This window comes from Apium graveolens, chromosome 2 (assembly GCF_009905375.1).
Source record: "Apium graveolens cultivar Ventura chromosome 2, ASM990537v1, whole genome shotgun sequence".
NCBI lineage: Eukaryota > Viridiplantae > Streptophyta > Magnoliopsida > Apiales > Apiaceae > Apium > Apium graveolens.
The window spans coordinates 179,192,350-179,205,758 of NC_133648.1; the positions used below are offsets into that span (position 1 = coordinate 179,192,350).

At 34.4% G+C, this 13,409-nt stretch overlaps 1 long non-coding RNA gene across 3 annotated transcripts; it reads right to left on the bottom strand.

Annotated features, from left to right (window-relative positions):
* Positions 1-383: 383 nt before the first annotated feature.
* On the bottom strand, positions 384-3,954 carry LOC141708007 (uncharacterized). Of its 3 annotated transcripts, none has more exons than XR_012569288.1 (7): positions 3,632-3,954; positions 2,570-3,544; positions 2,256-2,449; positions 2,120-2,161; positions 1,840-2,035; positions 1,733-1,746; positions 384-974 (listed from the first exon to the last, which is right to left on the bottom strand). It is a non-coding gene; the product is annotated as an uncharacterized LOC141708007 (long non-coding RNA). The 3 variants fall into 3 exon arrangements; XR_012569287.1 differs by having other exon boundaries at positions 1,840-1,897; positions 1,984-2,035; positions 2,256-3,544; positions 3,632-3,953; XR_012569286.1 differs by having other exon boundaries at positions 2,256-3,544; positions 3,632-3,953.
* Positions 3,955-13,409: the final 9,455 nt, after the last annotated feature.

Genomic DNA, 13,409 nt, shown 5'->3' on the forward strand with positions numbered 1-13,409 from the left:
AAAAAGTGTTAAAATGGCCAAAAAGTGTTACCTAAAGCAAAAAAAGGGCTATGGTTACATTTTTTGAAAATTTGGGGGTGTTGGATTTTCCCCTGCTACAATAGGTGTCTACGGTTACACTTTTTGAAATTTTGGTAACATCTCTCAACGTGTTACAATAGAGTACTTATAATTACATTTTCTATTTCTATGGTAACAAGTTGAAGGTGTAACCACAGTTCTGTTACAACAAACCTTACCCTTTAGTAACACCAAAAATATGTTGGAATAGACTCTTTTATAACACCATATTTTCTATTATAACACTCAATTCAATCTTTTGGTAACATGTTTATATCTTATTGTAACATTCTTTTTTAACACTCCGATATTTTTGTTTTTTTGGTAAACGAGCTCAGCCTCATAAAATATATAAAAGAGAAAGAATTTACACGAGTCACTTCTCAAAAAAATTTCTTAGAACAGGCTCTAAGAAAAACAAAGAGAAAAAATAAAAAACAAAAATAAATTACATCAAAAATCAAACCTAACTTAAAATAAGAAAGGCAAATCTAAAAGACTTAACCAAAAACCCCACTAGCAATCAAGTAAAAATGAAGCAAAAACTGCAACATTACATAAAATGCTCCAAAGAGAAAACCCCAGACTTTCGCGACCGAAGACAACAAAAAGGAAAACCTAGTCCTCGAATGACAATACTTCGAAACAGCCAGACACCTGCAAAGCGAGCTCTGAAAATCTGGAAATTCCTGCAGGAAAAAAACCAGACCAAAATCCCCTTCGCAGCATCACAAAATTCATATACTCGACAACAAAAAACTCCCCTTCTCCTTTCTTGTTCTTCTTTGTTACCTCCTTGGCTTTGTCATCAAACTTTTCAACATTAACCCCAGAAAGGTCAACCTTGGTTGATGTACCAATCACATATGCTTGGTTCACACGTCTCAAAGGGACACCGTTAACTTTAAATGGCCCTATTGAAATAGAAAATTAAGAACACGACAATCGTACTTTCTTACACAAAAAATATTTTGTACTACTGTTGAAAAATACTACCAGAAACTGTACAGAAGGGTTGGGGTAAATTTTAAACCATAACCACAAACCTTTAGGACTAATCAACTACAAACAAACTGAAAACATTAACGCCAGAGCTGCTGATATGTAATAAACATTTAAATATGGAGCAGTACAATAGCGACTTTTCTAACATAGCAATATAGAGATCATATGAAGTGCAGCACGATACTAACATGCTTTAACAAGGAAAAGCACTGCATATTACCTGTCAAGTTTGACTATAATGCATGAAAAGACTATTAGAAATATTTTAGATTACATAGTAGAGTAATTACACGAGTTTTGTTTTCATTTATTTATGGGAGGAGCCTAGTTGCAAGTAAATAATGGGTAAAAGTAGTTTTCACATATTAAAAAATAATTCTTTTAGTTTTAAGCTTCTTCTCCTAAACAACTGGTATTACTTTTACCTATATACTCAAGTATTTCGGGTATATTGAGAATACATCTGTCTATTTATTGTGGTTATACCAATTCTCAGTTAAGAAGTATATATCACGTGTATATCCCCTCTATCTAGTGTTCTTCAACATGTCCTGCACTGTGTACTACTTGTAAAAAAAGTGTTTAGTTAAGTGTAGCAGCAACAACTCTCAGGCTCTGATATAAACATCTCACAAAGGTCTTAAAACGCGATCAAAGCAACACCCACCTGTGGGAATCCAACTGGGACAAGAAAGAGGCAAATAAAAAAAGTTAGAAAATAGCTAGAGTAGATTAAAAGAGAAACAAAAACAGTGCAACCAGAAAACTTAGTACCTGGCCTAACTCCAGGAGGTTGAAAGCCATACACACCACCTGCATCACCATAACCAGGCTAATGCAAAGAAAAAGGAAATCATATGTTTAGTGCATAATGGGGCCCCCAAATATATATGATACTGAATTAGGGAATAAAGTTACTTGCGAGGATCTGCCTCTCTGTTCAGAAGGAAGAGATGGATTTGTAAGATCCCTGATCATATATGAAGAACAACATGTCAATGACTTGATACACTAACCCACCCGAAAACTCAAATTAGTAGGCCAAAAGACTTACCTTGATCTCTCATTATTATAGTTCACTTGTAATTCATCAAGGCTGGGACAATAAGAAGTATGAATTGTAAATGATGAACATTAAAACAAGCTAAAATCAGAAATAACATGATGCAATTAAAAAAGAAAAAAAATACCAAGCTAAGCCTGGTTCTACTCCATGATCTTTTGCTCTTCTCCCAAAATAACAAGATAAGCCTGCGATATTTGATACTCAACCATTTTTTCCTTTTATTGATGCCAAAACAACGTAGAATGATCACAGATGATTGTCACTGCAGTAGACCTACTGAATCTTAATCTTTCGCCATCTATCCAGCAACTATTACAACTTCATAAACAAGCCCATTGCAGTGTTTTGGCTCAGTCAGAAGCTATGATGGTACTTTAGTTTAAACAAGAAACATAGTTATGTTAGAGTAAGTTGGTAACAAATAGTCAAATACCTTACCTGTTTTTCCAGCCCTGTGAGGACATACGGTTCCGGTGCACACTCATATATTAAGGTGATGGTGCTGCTTACTTGAAGTGGACTATCACAATGTGCAACATTATGTCCTTATATGTGCAATATTAGTCTTGTGCTTAAAAAATATAGCATGCATACAATATCTATAATTCAACAAATAGCTTATTGTTTTAAAAACAAAGCAACATAGAAATCTTGACTCAGGAAAAAAATGTAATATGATACTTATGTATGATAAATGAAGACCCTCTTCATGCAAAATTGATATGAATCTGTGTAAAACAAAATTGCATATTAAACAATGCATAATACTTTTTTGGCTAACTTATAGATTCTAAACTGGAATCACTTTTCATCTTTCTAATAGAAATAAAACTACCTATTTATAACTGAATTCTCAGAACTCAACAACAAACAAATCAAAAAATTCAGAACTTGACCAGAACCCAATACGAAATGCTAAGAGCCTGCTTGTGGTCATCAAGAAGTTTCAACCTTTCACTGCTAGTAGCGTGCTAGTAGCGGTAAGAAGATCTGTGTTTACATTCACTGCGACTTCCACTTTCAAGATCTCCATGTACAATGCATCTGTTAACTAATGGCTTGTACTTTTGAGATAGATCTAATCTCCTTACTAAGTACCATATTATTAAGTAGAATATTGATAAATTCATCACAAGTAAACTCAAAATAGAGACAAGTACAAACATTATTTTTCAAAAAACAGGGCACCCAAACACTATGGTTATCTAGTAAACTATCAATAACCTATAAATTGTTTTCCAAATACAAGAACAATTTAAAAAAATTCAAATAGCCTAATTTTCCCTTTTTCTATTCCTTGTTACTTCTTTTCTATTTGATAACAGGAACATAGTATGGATATAAAATCAAATAGAGCAAGTACAAATTACCTTGATTTGTGTTCAGTAAATCATGGTTGCTAACTTGTTATACCTACAAAGTGAAGAACAAGCCAATCAAAGAACTCAAAATTAGCAACTAAAAAGAACCCAATTAAAATCCCAAAAATTGAATACTTACAATTCAATTTGATGTCAGAGACGTTGATAGTGCTAGATGAGAAGCTCAATTTGCAAGCTTAATATGCCCAATTTTTGTAATTTGAAATCCGAAAACAGGATTTGCTCCATAAAGACACCTAGAGAAGGCCCAGAAGATCGAGAAATTTTATAAGGGAAATCCTGAAAGCCCGTCAAATATTTCTTGATGAATTTGTTGCAAGAATTGGCTTGATGAATTTGTTCGACCAAGACTACATATTTTGTGATGAATAGAACCCTAATCTCCAGTTGCTGAGTGTTTGATATTTGCCGGTGTATAAAGCACAAATGAGGGTGTTAATATTTATTTTCCAAAATAAAATGAGCGGGTCAAATTTTTCCTTTTGGGCCGCTTAAAGTTTTATGAAAATTTGATAAAAAATTGGTGAGCCCGCCTAAACATTTAGTCCTGCCGTAACACTAATTCTAATATCAATACTAACACTATATTTTGTGTTACAATAACAATTTCATCGTGTCTATGGTAACATATAGTATCCTCTAATGTAACACAAAAAAAAGTGTTACCCCAGATCAAATTTTAGTAATTTAAGGCAACATTTATGCTTGTAATACCAAAAAAAGTGTTGCTATAGGCCAAATATGGTGTAGTGATGTGAAATCTGCAAGTTATGAAAGGTTGAGCAAGTTCCTTCTAGAAAATAATTTTAAAATGGGAACGGCCGATAAAATCTTATTTACGAGGAAAGATAAAGATGATATATTTCTCGTACAAATATACGTAGATGACATCATATTTGGTTCAAGAAATGATGCACTTTGTAAAGAATTCTCTGAAAATATGAATAAAGAATTTGAGATGAGTATAATGGGAGAATTAAACTTCTTTTTGGGATTATAAATTATGCAATCTGATGAAGGCATTCATATCTCTCAATCCAAGTATTGTAAAGAGCTGTTGAAAAAATTCGAAATGGATAATGCCAAACCCATCTCGACTCCTTTTTCTACATCCGATAAATGAACCGAAGATCCAAAAGGAATTCTCGTAGACACAAAGAAATACTGGGGAATGATTGGTAGCTTGCACTATATAACTGCAAGTCGTCCCGATATTAAATATAGTGTTTGTAAGTGTGCTAGGATTCAAGTAGCACCAAAAGAATCTTACTTATCCGCAGTAAAAAGGATATTGAGATATCGTAAAGGAACCACTAATGTTGATCTTTGGTATCCAAAAGGAATACCATGTATGTAACGCCCCCAAATTCGGGGTCAGGAACATGGGTCGTCACGCAATCCTTTAATCACGTGTAACCTGCATTAACTCGATAATCCTATAATTCCATATCACAGACCCCCAATCTCACACACTCACAAGTTATAGCCTTAGAAATGACATACGACAAGTATTATCTGTTATTAAAAGTAAAATGTACTTTACAGGATCTCAAACAATTATTCATAACCTTTACATGAAGTTACAATAATTACGATTGATATCTTATACCTATATGATACTCTGGCACACCTGAGACAAGGCTGCCAGGGATTCTCCCCATGACTGCAAGCAACTAAGTCCCACACCGACATACTGGTTATCTGTTGTATTGTGTCATTTAAAAGAAGGCAAGAGTGAGCTATAATGCCCAGCATAATAATGTACAGTGTGAAAATGACTGTATGATATACTCACGTAAAACATCATATATGATAACTACGTTTTATTCAAAAATAGTTTTCCTTGGTGACACACACCTTCTCATGAAAACAATTCTTTAGTGGATTTTATTATCCTGCGAATACCTTAATGGTAAACCCGGCACCTAGGCTTGGGTTACGGTATTGCATCACAATTCCAATTGGAAGAATAGGACATTCGTTGGAGCCACCCCATACGATGATCACTCATACTGCGATAAAGTAACATTTTCTACTAGTAGAAAGACGACACCTTCGTATCCCGGTTATCACCCTTGCCGCATACGGGCTATGTGTCCTTATTTCGGGTATATACACACTTCGCAGGTCCTTATGTACATACTGTACCGTCTCCTATGCTACCAGTAGTCTATCCAATACATGAAGTACTTGGATCCTACCCCTCCCTCTTCATTTAGGAAATCCTATCATATCTCGAGAACTCGAACCACATCGAAGTTCCCCCAAGCATTTTGCTTGTTGATAGGAATAGCTTTACTTCATATATATATGTACTTCCGAAAGTTTTTGGAGGAATTACTAAGGATGTGAGTTGACCGTTGTCAACAGATAATTAAATAAGGGGGGAGTTTCTCTTTGAAACTATATTCAAAATATTAAAATACGTTGAGATGACATTTTTCGACGATTTGACATTATTCGGATGATTTTCCGAAGAATCAGAAAGTATTTTACATCAGGTTTTATTTTTTTTAAATCATAAATGAATCCTTTAATAAATAATAAATATTTAAATGTTAATAGGTAATTAATTAAACCTCGAATGAGTTTACTTAAAAAGAATATTTGAAATAATATTCCTCAACTAATTTATATTTAAGTAATATAATAATCTTTAATATTTAATCGAGTCTGAAATAAATATTCACTGGAGAATACTTCTCCCATAATAAATGAATAGTAAATAGACATTTATTATTCGAACGATAAAGTATAGTTGAGGGAATGCGATCTTTGGAAATCGTTTTAATAAAAGTTCGAGGTGTTTATTATTTCGTATATGGACGTTGAGTCCCTCGAAACGTTACTACTATGGATTTTAATCGTCCTATAAATATCACCAGAATGATTCTCGGGTTTTTATTTTATAAAAACAAAACTGACCGACTCTCGGTCTTTCAACTTATACATCACGCTCTATTATAGCGTTAATATTCTAATTAAAACACCTCCGGAATACTTCTGGGTTTTCATCAATTTTTACTGACCGATCCTCGGTCTAAAATATATGCACGTCACGCTACTCGCTAGCGTTAACGTTCTCAATTATAAACTCATCCGGGATACCTCTGGGTTTTTATAAGCTTACACCGACCGAATCTCGATCTAAATATAACATTTCGAACTCGGTATGAACATATACTAGAAAGTATTAACAATTGAGTAATGTAAAGCATCTCAAACTTCGTAAAACAGTTTAAAGCAATCTCGTGCATATATCACAGTTTTGTAAAATATTCACAATACAACAGATTCTTAAAAGGTAGGGTTCGAAAACTTTCCTGGGTATCTTGAGGTGGAGGATGATCTAGGTTCCGCTCGGAAATCTATAATCATAGCACAAGTCATTTTGTTAGGTCCCGTTCTAATTTACGGCTACCTGCACTCATGCGCTAATCATTATGCACCCTCTCAACTTATATTACCCTTATTATTCCTTTAATTCCTTATTCACATCATGTTCGCTCCATTTTTCTAGGTATCTTAGGTTTATTCTCATTTTCGTCGTCGGCTCCGCTAATGGATTCTACGGTTTCTAATCGCGCGGTCTCGGATCCGGTATTTTTGTAAAATTGAAAAATCATTATTTTCACTTTAAATTTCTATGGAAGTTAGGAAACTCAAAACTATACTCTCTGTAAAAATTTCATGATTTATGAATATTCTTAAATCAATCCTTTATATTTTCAAAGTTCGTAATTCGTAGCAGTTTTTGTCGCATAAATCACTTTTAGTAAAACGGCCATAACTTTTGATCCGTAAATCGGAATCAAGCGATTCAAGCGCCTAAACGATCGTTATAATATTTTCTATCATAAGCGTATTATAGGGGGCCGTCAAGCACATCCGGTCAACAAGCTCGGCAATAAACTATAGTTTAAATCTTCGGGACTTTCTGAAGAAACATAAAGTTACGTTTTGTTCGTTTTAACGGGGTTACGTTTATGATCGGAGTTTCATTTACGCCTTAAATCTTTATACTACCACCAACAATCACCATATCATTATTAAAAAACTACTTCTCTCAAGAACATCATGTTCTTGAGGCACTAACAATCAACCTTAAATCTACCTAACTAAACATCAAGATTTCAACAATATCACCTCTAAAACTAGGTTTATAATTATATACTAAAAGGATCTTGAAATTGAATCTTAAATAAAGTTGGGTCAAATATTTTTAACTTTCTTGAAAGCTTGAGATGAGGATGGTGGAGTCTTGGGAGTGCTTGGTATGGTTTTCGAAACCTAAAACCACCATTGAAATCAAGAAACCAAAGAAGAGTTACTATTCATACTATTCACTAGCAACTTTCTTGATTTTATTTCAGCCATAAAACCTTGATAAAAAGAGATCAAAGAATTATCTTACCTTATTTTGGTTGTTAGGAATCTTGAGAATTAATGGGAGAATTTATCCATGGCTAGAACTTGGAGATTTGAATTTGATTTCCCTTGGTGAAGAAGAAGGGCCGAATGGAAACAATGAAGAAGGGGGAGAGAGTTTTATGCTTGCTTCCTTGGCTACTTCTAGGAAATGGGATTGGATATCTTATATTGATTTGATATTCTCTTGTTTAGGATCCTAGGTTTATTCTTGTTGCCAAATCCATGGAGAAATCTAAGTAGCTTCCTAGTTTACAAGCTAAGTTACTTATTTTAGCTTCCTTAGCACACTATTTGATTAGCCTTGCTTGATCATCCTATATCTAGCTCACTATTTGATAAAGTAACCATGGTTACTTTCTTACCATGGTTAGTTAGTGTGTTACATTTATTTAATCGTTTAAGCGTTTGCTCGGTCGCTGAAACGTTTACGTAATACTTCCTCGTAAATGGTTCGCGACGTAATTCCTTTCGTATTTATTCCTTATGTTTTGGATTTTCATAGTTGGATATAAATCCGTAGGGTTTTAATCTTATAATTATATTGTGATTCCCGTAATCCTCGATGAGTCGTAAATATGGTCCTTTTTCAAAGTTCATTTTCTTCGAAAACTAATAGTGTTTACATACACTCATTTGGTACGTATAATCATGTTATCAATTCCGAAACTCATTTTCTCATGCACAACATAGTGTGGGCTAAAAACTTTTTTCCCGTCCGTCAGGGTTACTATTCCTTAAACATTTTACAAGGTCTCAAAAATTCAAGTTATTATATTACTGTTCATAAAGGTCTTTTACCGATGTCAAAAATTTGGGTTCTTACAGTCTTCCCCCCTTAAAAGGATTCTGTCCCGGAATCAGTTCAGAAACAGGTAGGGATATGCTTCTCACATGACAACCTCGAGTTCTCACATTGACCTTGCAGTATTTGATCTTTTCATAAAATTTCCACTGATCCATCCAATATATTTCTGGGTACTCGTCCTTGTAGTCTTATGACCTCTACATGTTACTCGACATACGCTAAATCTGGCTACGAGTTTATTAGCTCATTTCCAATCATATGTTTGGTTTTGACGGTTAAATTTCCTAACCTCGATTCGTGGTACTCGTTAGAAACTTGGTGACCGTTCGACGATGGTGCTAATTTATAAGTCAACTTTTTTAGTCCTTTAATTCTTCAACTGGTCCAATAAATCTTGGGTTCAACATTCTTTCCCTTTCGAATCTCATCACTCCCTCATCGGGAGGTACTTTCAACAATACTTGTTCCGCTACTTCATACTTTCTGTCTTTATAGTTCTGGTCTGCATATTTCTATTGTTCATCCTGGGCTGCCACTAGCCGGGTTTGATAAGTTCTAGGAATTCCTTTGGTCTGTTGACTCAACTATGGTCCAGTATCCTCCGCTTACCAATTTCTTCCCAACCTAAGAGAGAACGATTCTTACTTCCGTACAAAGCTTTGTAGCCATTCCAATGCACGCATGATAACTCGTTATTGTCGATAATTCGATTAACGTCAACTGGTCGCTTCATTTCCCTTAAAATCTATAATATGGACGATTAGCGAATCATGATTAGAATCATCCTTCAACTTATTTGTTTCCCCCTCCATCGCTCCTACTAGAGCTAGAGTTTCTTTCCTTAACGTTTTCCCATTTTGGCGCATCATCTCTGTTGATTATTTGATGTAAGAAGTTCTCGTCACATTTCTACACGCTCGTCTCCTGTTAGACGCTTAGTGTCAGATTTAACATTTCTTCCCGTAGTAACGTAAGGCACATCCTCGTCCTGTTGCCATCTTGAAGGAAGCACCATTTCATACGCAATTGATTGACACATTTTAGGATCGTGGAACGTTCAGCTTCCGTCATCGGTCGGACTTCTTTAATCATTCCCTGTATAATATCTATAGTACTACGATACCTTCTGGGTCATACTTGTTATTCTCTTTAGCGCCTTATACGTATTCACGTTTATTAGTATCTGCTACCAGTGGCATTTATAGGGCATGTACGATCTTCTTTCCCTTCTATCAGCTCGGACAATGACATTCTTCATTCTTTCACGCTATCCTTCGTAAGGGATATAGGCGAATATTTTCCGTATGCTAGCGTGTTAAGTACGTCTACATGAATTATTTGTCAATAATAGGCGATTCCCCAAACCATTCCAAATAAAAGGTAAGCCGCTAAACGTATCTTCAATGGTCAGGATAGTCCTCTCATTCTACTTGTCGATTTGAGAACCCTAAGTCATTCCTCTGTCCGTTCTTTTTCGCAAAATATCTTGGGAAATAGTCCCGTTAATTAAATCTTGGGTCCTTGCGTGGTGCAGTCGTCACAGGGTCTCTTTGTCCCAATTATCTCTTCCACGTTCATAACAATTTTGTAGAGTGGACATCTATCGTTTGCATAATAAAGTAAGCGGTCTTATTTAATCTATCACTCAAAATCCTCAAATAGCACGATGGCTAACTTGGTTCTTGATAATCCTCCTTCAAAATTTATTATAATTAACTCTTACTCCTTTTTGGGCCATCTACAAGTCGAAATCGCCAAAATTTTAACCCTCGCCTTTCCGTTTTTATTTTCAACCATGTCGAATACTTACTTACCTACTCAATGACATCCTTTTTCATATTCTGTCAGACTAATATCCGTTTACATTTTTGGGCACCTTTAAGTCTTCTTGTTAAGTAATAAAGCATTCTTTTCATGCGATCCTTCTCATCGGTTATTCTAAGATTTATCATCCTCCATATATCTTTTCCTACTTAAAGTGTTGGCCACTACATTGGCCTTTCCTTGATGATAATAGATTCCTCAATCATGGCCTTTGATCAATTTGACCATATCCTCTATCTCGTGTTCAGTGTAAACAAAAAATTCCAAAATTTTCTCATAAGTAAACTCCTTGTCCCTTTTAGTCCGAACCTTATCGCGATTATTCTAGATTATTATTAGAAAGCCTTATGTCACGGTCCTTAAGCTGCGTAGACATATCATTAGACTTAACGCAACATCCTATTTTATCGTCGAGTAATTCTAGCACATAATTGCTACTAACCTTACCTTCAATTCTTTAAAATCTTATTCCTCAAATTTATACATGCTTGGTTTTTCCTGAATTTATTAGCACTTCTCCCGATAATGTTTCATAGAAGTGTTCCTCACTAATCACGTCGTATCTCTATTTTCGTTCTTCTATAACCATATTAAAGATACTTATGATAATAACTAAACATGGTATTTTTCTTTTTAAAACAACTTACTCATCATGATGCTCCGATTGCACCATCATAGCACTGAGCTTTCAGTCTCATATTACAACAATCAGTTCTCAACTATACCTCTCTTTGTTGGGAAGGAAGTTAGCCTTGGAAAAATGATTTTCACGATATCGATGAAATTTAGACAGTCTTAACAAGGTTTCAAAATCTAACATCTGAACAAATGATGAGCTTTGAATAAAAGAGTCGCAACACTCAAAAGATTTATAACTTGGAAGGAAGAATATAACAAGGATTATCCTTCCATGTCCTTAGAATTGTATATTGTGATATTATGGAGAATATCCATTGAAATCAATGATTGCTGAATAATAACATCATACGAATGATACTTGTAAGATTTTCCCATTGAAAGAATACTTTTCTTCTCGAATGAAAGAAATATCGAATAACATTCTCAACCAATGGTTAACCATTGAGGTCTCAAAGAGGTGCTATTTTGAAAGAAGAATTTTATCCAATGATTAATAAATAAAGAAGTATATTGTTCTTCAATCACTTTATGATTTTAATTGGATATTCGTTATATAAACGAAAGAATAAAATATTTCATGAACAAAATATTTCAATAAATTGAATATGAATTCTCGTTTGAGTGGGCGACCTAGTTAGGTCTCAATTAAATCAATCTTTGAAAATTTCATCAATAATTAAATTTTTGCATATATAATGCACTCTGTAAAATAAAAAATTGATTGGAAGTGGATCTTAGAAAAATAATAACTAGTCCATATCAAGCAATATTATCAACCAGCTAAGAAAATGGCCAACACAATTGGTTTGGCCCATGGCAACTAGCTAGAACGATTAGCTAGACTTTCCTCATATTAATTAAAATTTCGACTAGTTAGGACATTAACTAGTCATTCATGAGAACATATACAACTAAGCATATTTCAGTTTGTTCAAAAAAGAAAATCACAATATCATAACCACTAATGAATTTGTGGCTACCTGGATGACGATTTCAAAATAAAGAGATTTCCAATTTGGGCCGAGAAAGACAATTATAACTCTGAATCGAGTGGTCTTGGCATCGGAACAATCGATAGCCTCTTATCAAATATTTCTTTCCAATAAAAGGGTACACTCAGAGGTGTTCTTGTTCACATACTTCATTAGATTCTCAAATAGAATTGAATTTGGAATACCAATATCAAATTGATACCCTTACTATGATTTCAAAGTTCAATATATAATTTCATCCCGATTAGAGGAAAAGGATTCCCGAGGAATATATGGATATTAGATCATCCATGTTTTTAACAATTTGTTAGATATTTACAATCTCGATTGAGAAGAGTATGTATGAAAGAAGAATCAAATGAAGATACTCATTATGAATATTCATCGATGAATTGAGGGAAAATTTCTATATAAAAAATATCTCTTGGATAATTGAGATGAAGTATAAATATCTCTGAATTGAACAAGAAATCATAATCTATGAATGAAAGTTCATGGATTAACTAAAATAATTGAACAAGTCCTGATACGGAGAAAGACTATTCAAGATGGTCACATCAGAAGTTCAAAGTAGGGAGCGAAAAAGATTGCCTGATATAACTTACCAAGGCAATACGAATGATCAACAATCTGGATGGAGTAACGTGACGGTGAGTAGGTGCCAAAATATTTCACTGATTATCCTAACTCTCGTCATTATCCATCTGAGGAAGATACCACATCTTCATCTTTGTAATTCCATATTTCAGCTAGTGTCTCCTTCATATCATTTTAAAATCGCTTACTAGTCTTGACTTTCGCACTTATATCTGTCATTCCGGTGTTTTACCTTGAAGACTTTACTCAGAAATATTCCAAAAGCATCTATTAAGCTGATAGGGGCCTGCTACATGCATCCGTTACTAACTACAAGTGGTCAGTTCCCCCTGGGAACAGATCAAAGAGATCTCTCAAGGATCTCAATGCAGTCCATAAGTTCGGTGGCATGTGTGTGTAATTGAATCATACGTTACCAAATATATTAGAGGTCTACAATTATATATACATAGTCTATGACATCATTTCTACCGAAGAATTCCTCTCTAAACTCACTTGTCTATCTTTTTAGAAGGTTCTAAGATCGAACCATCACTTATTGTAATCTTACGCCATTTATTTATAGACATGCCATCAATTCTTGACGTTCTTGATCTCTGAGCTAAACC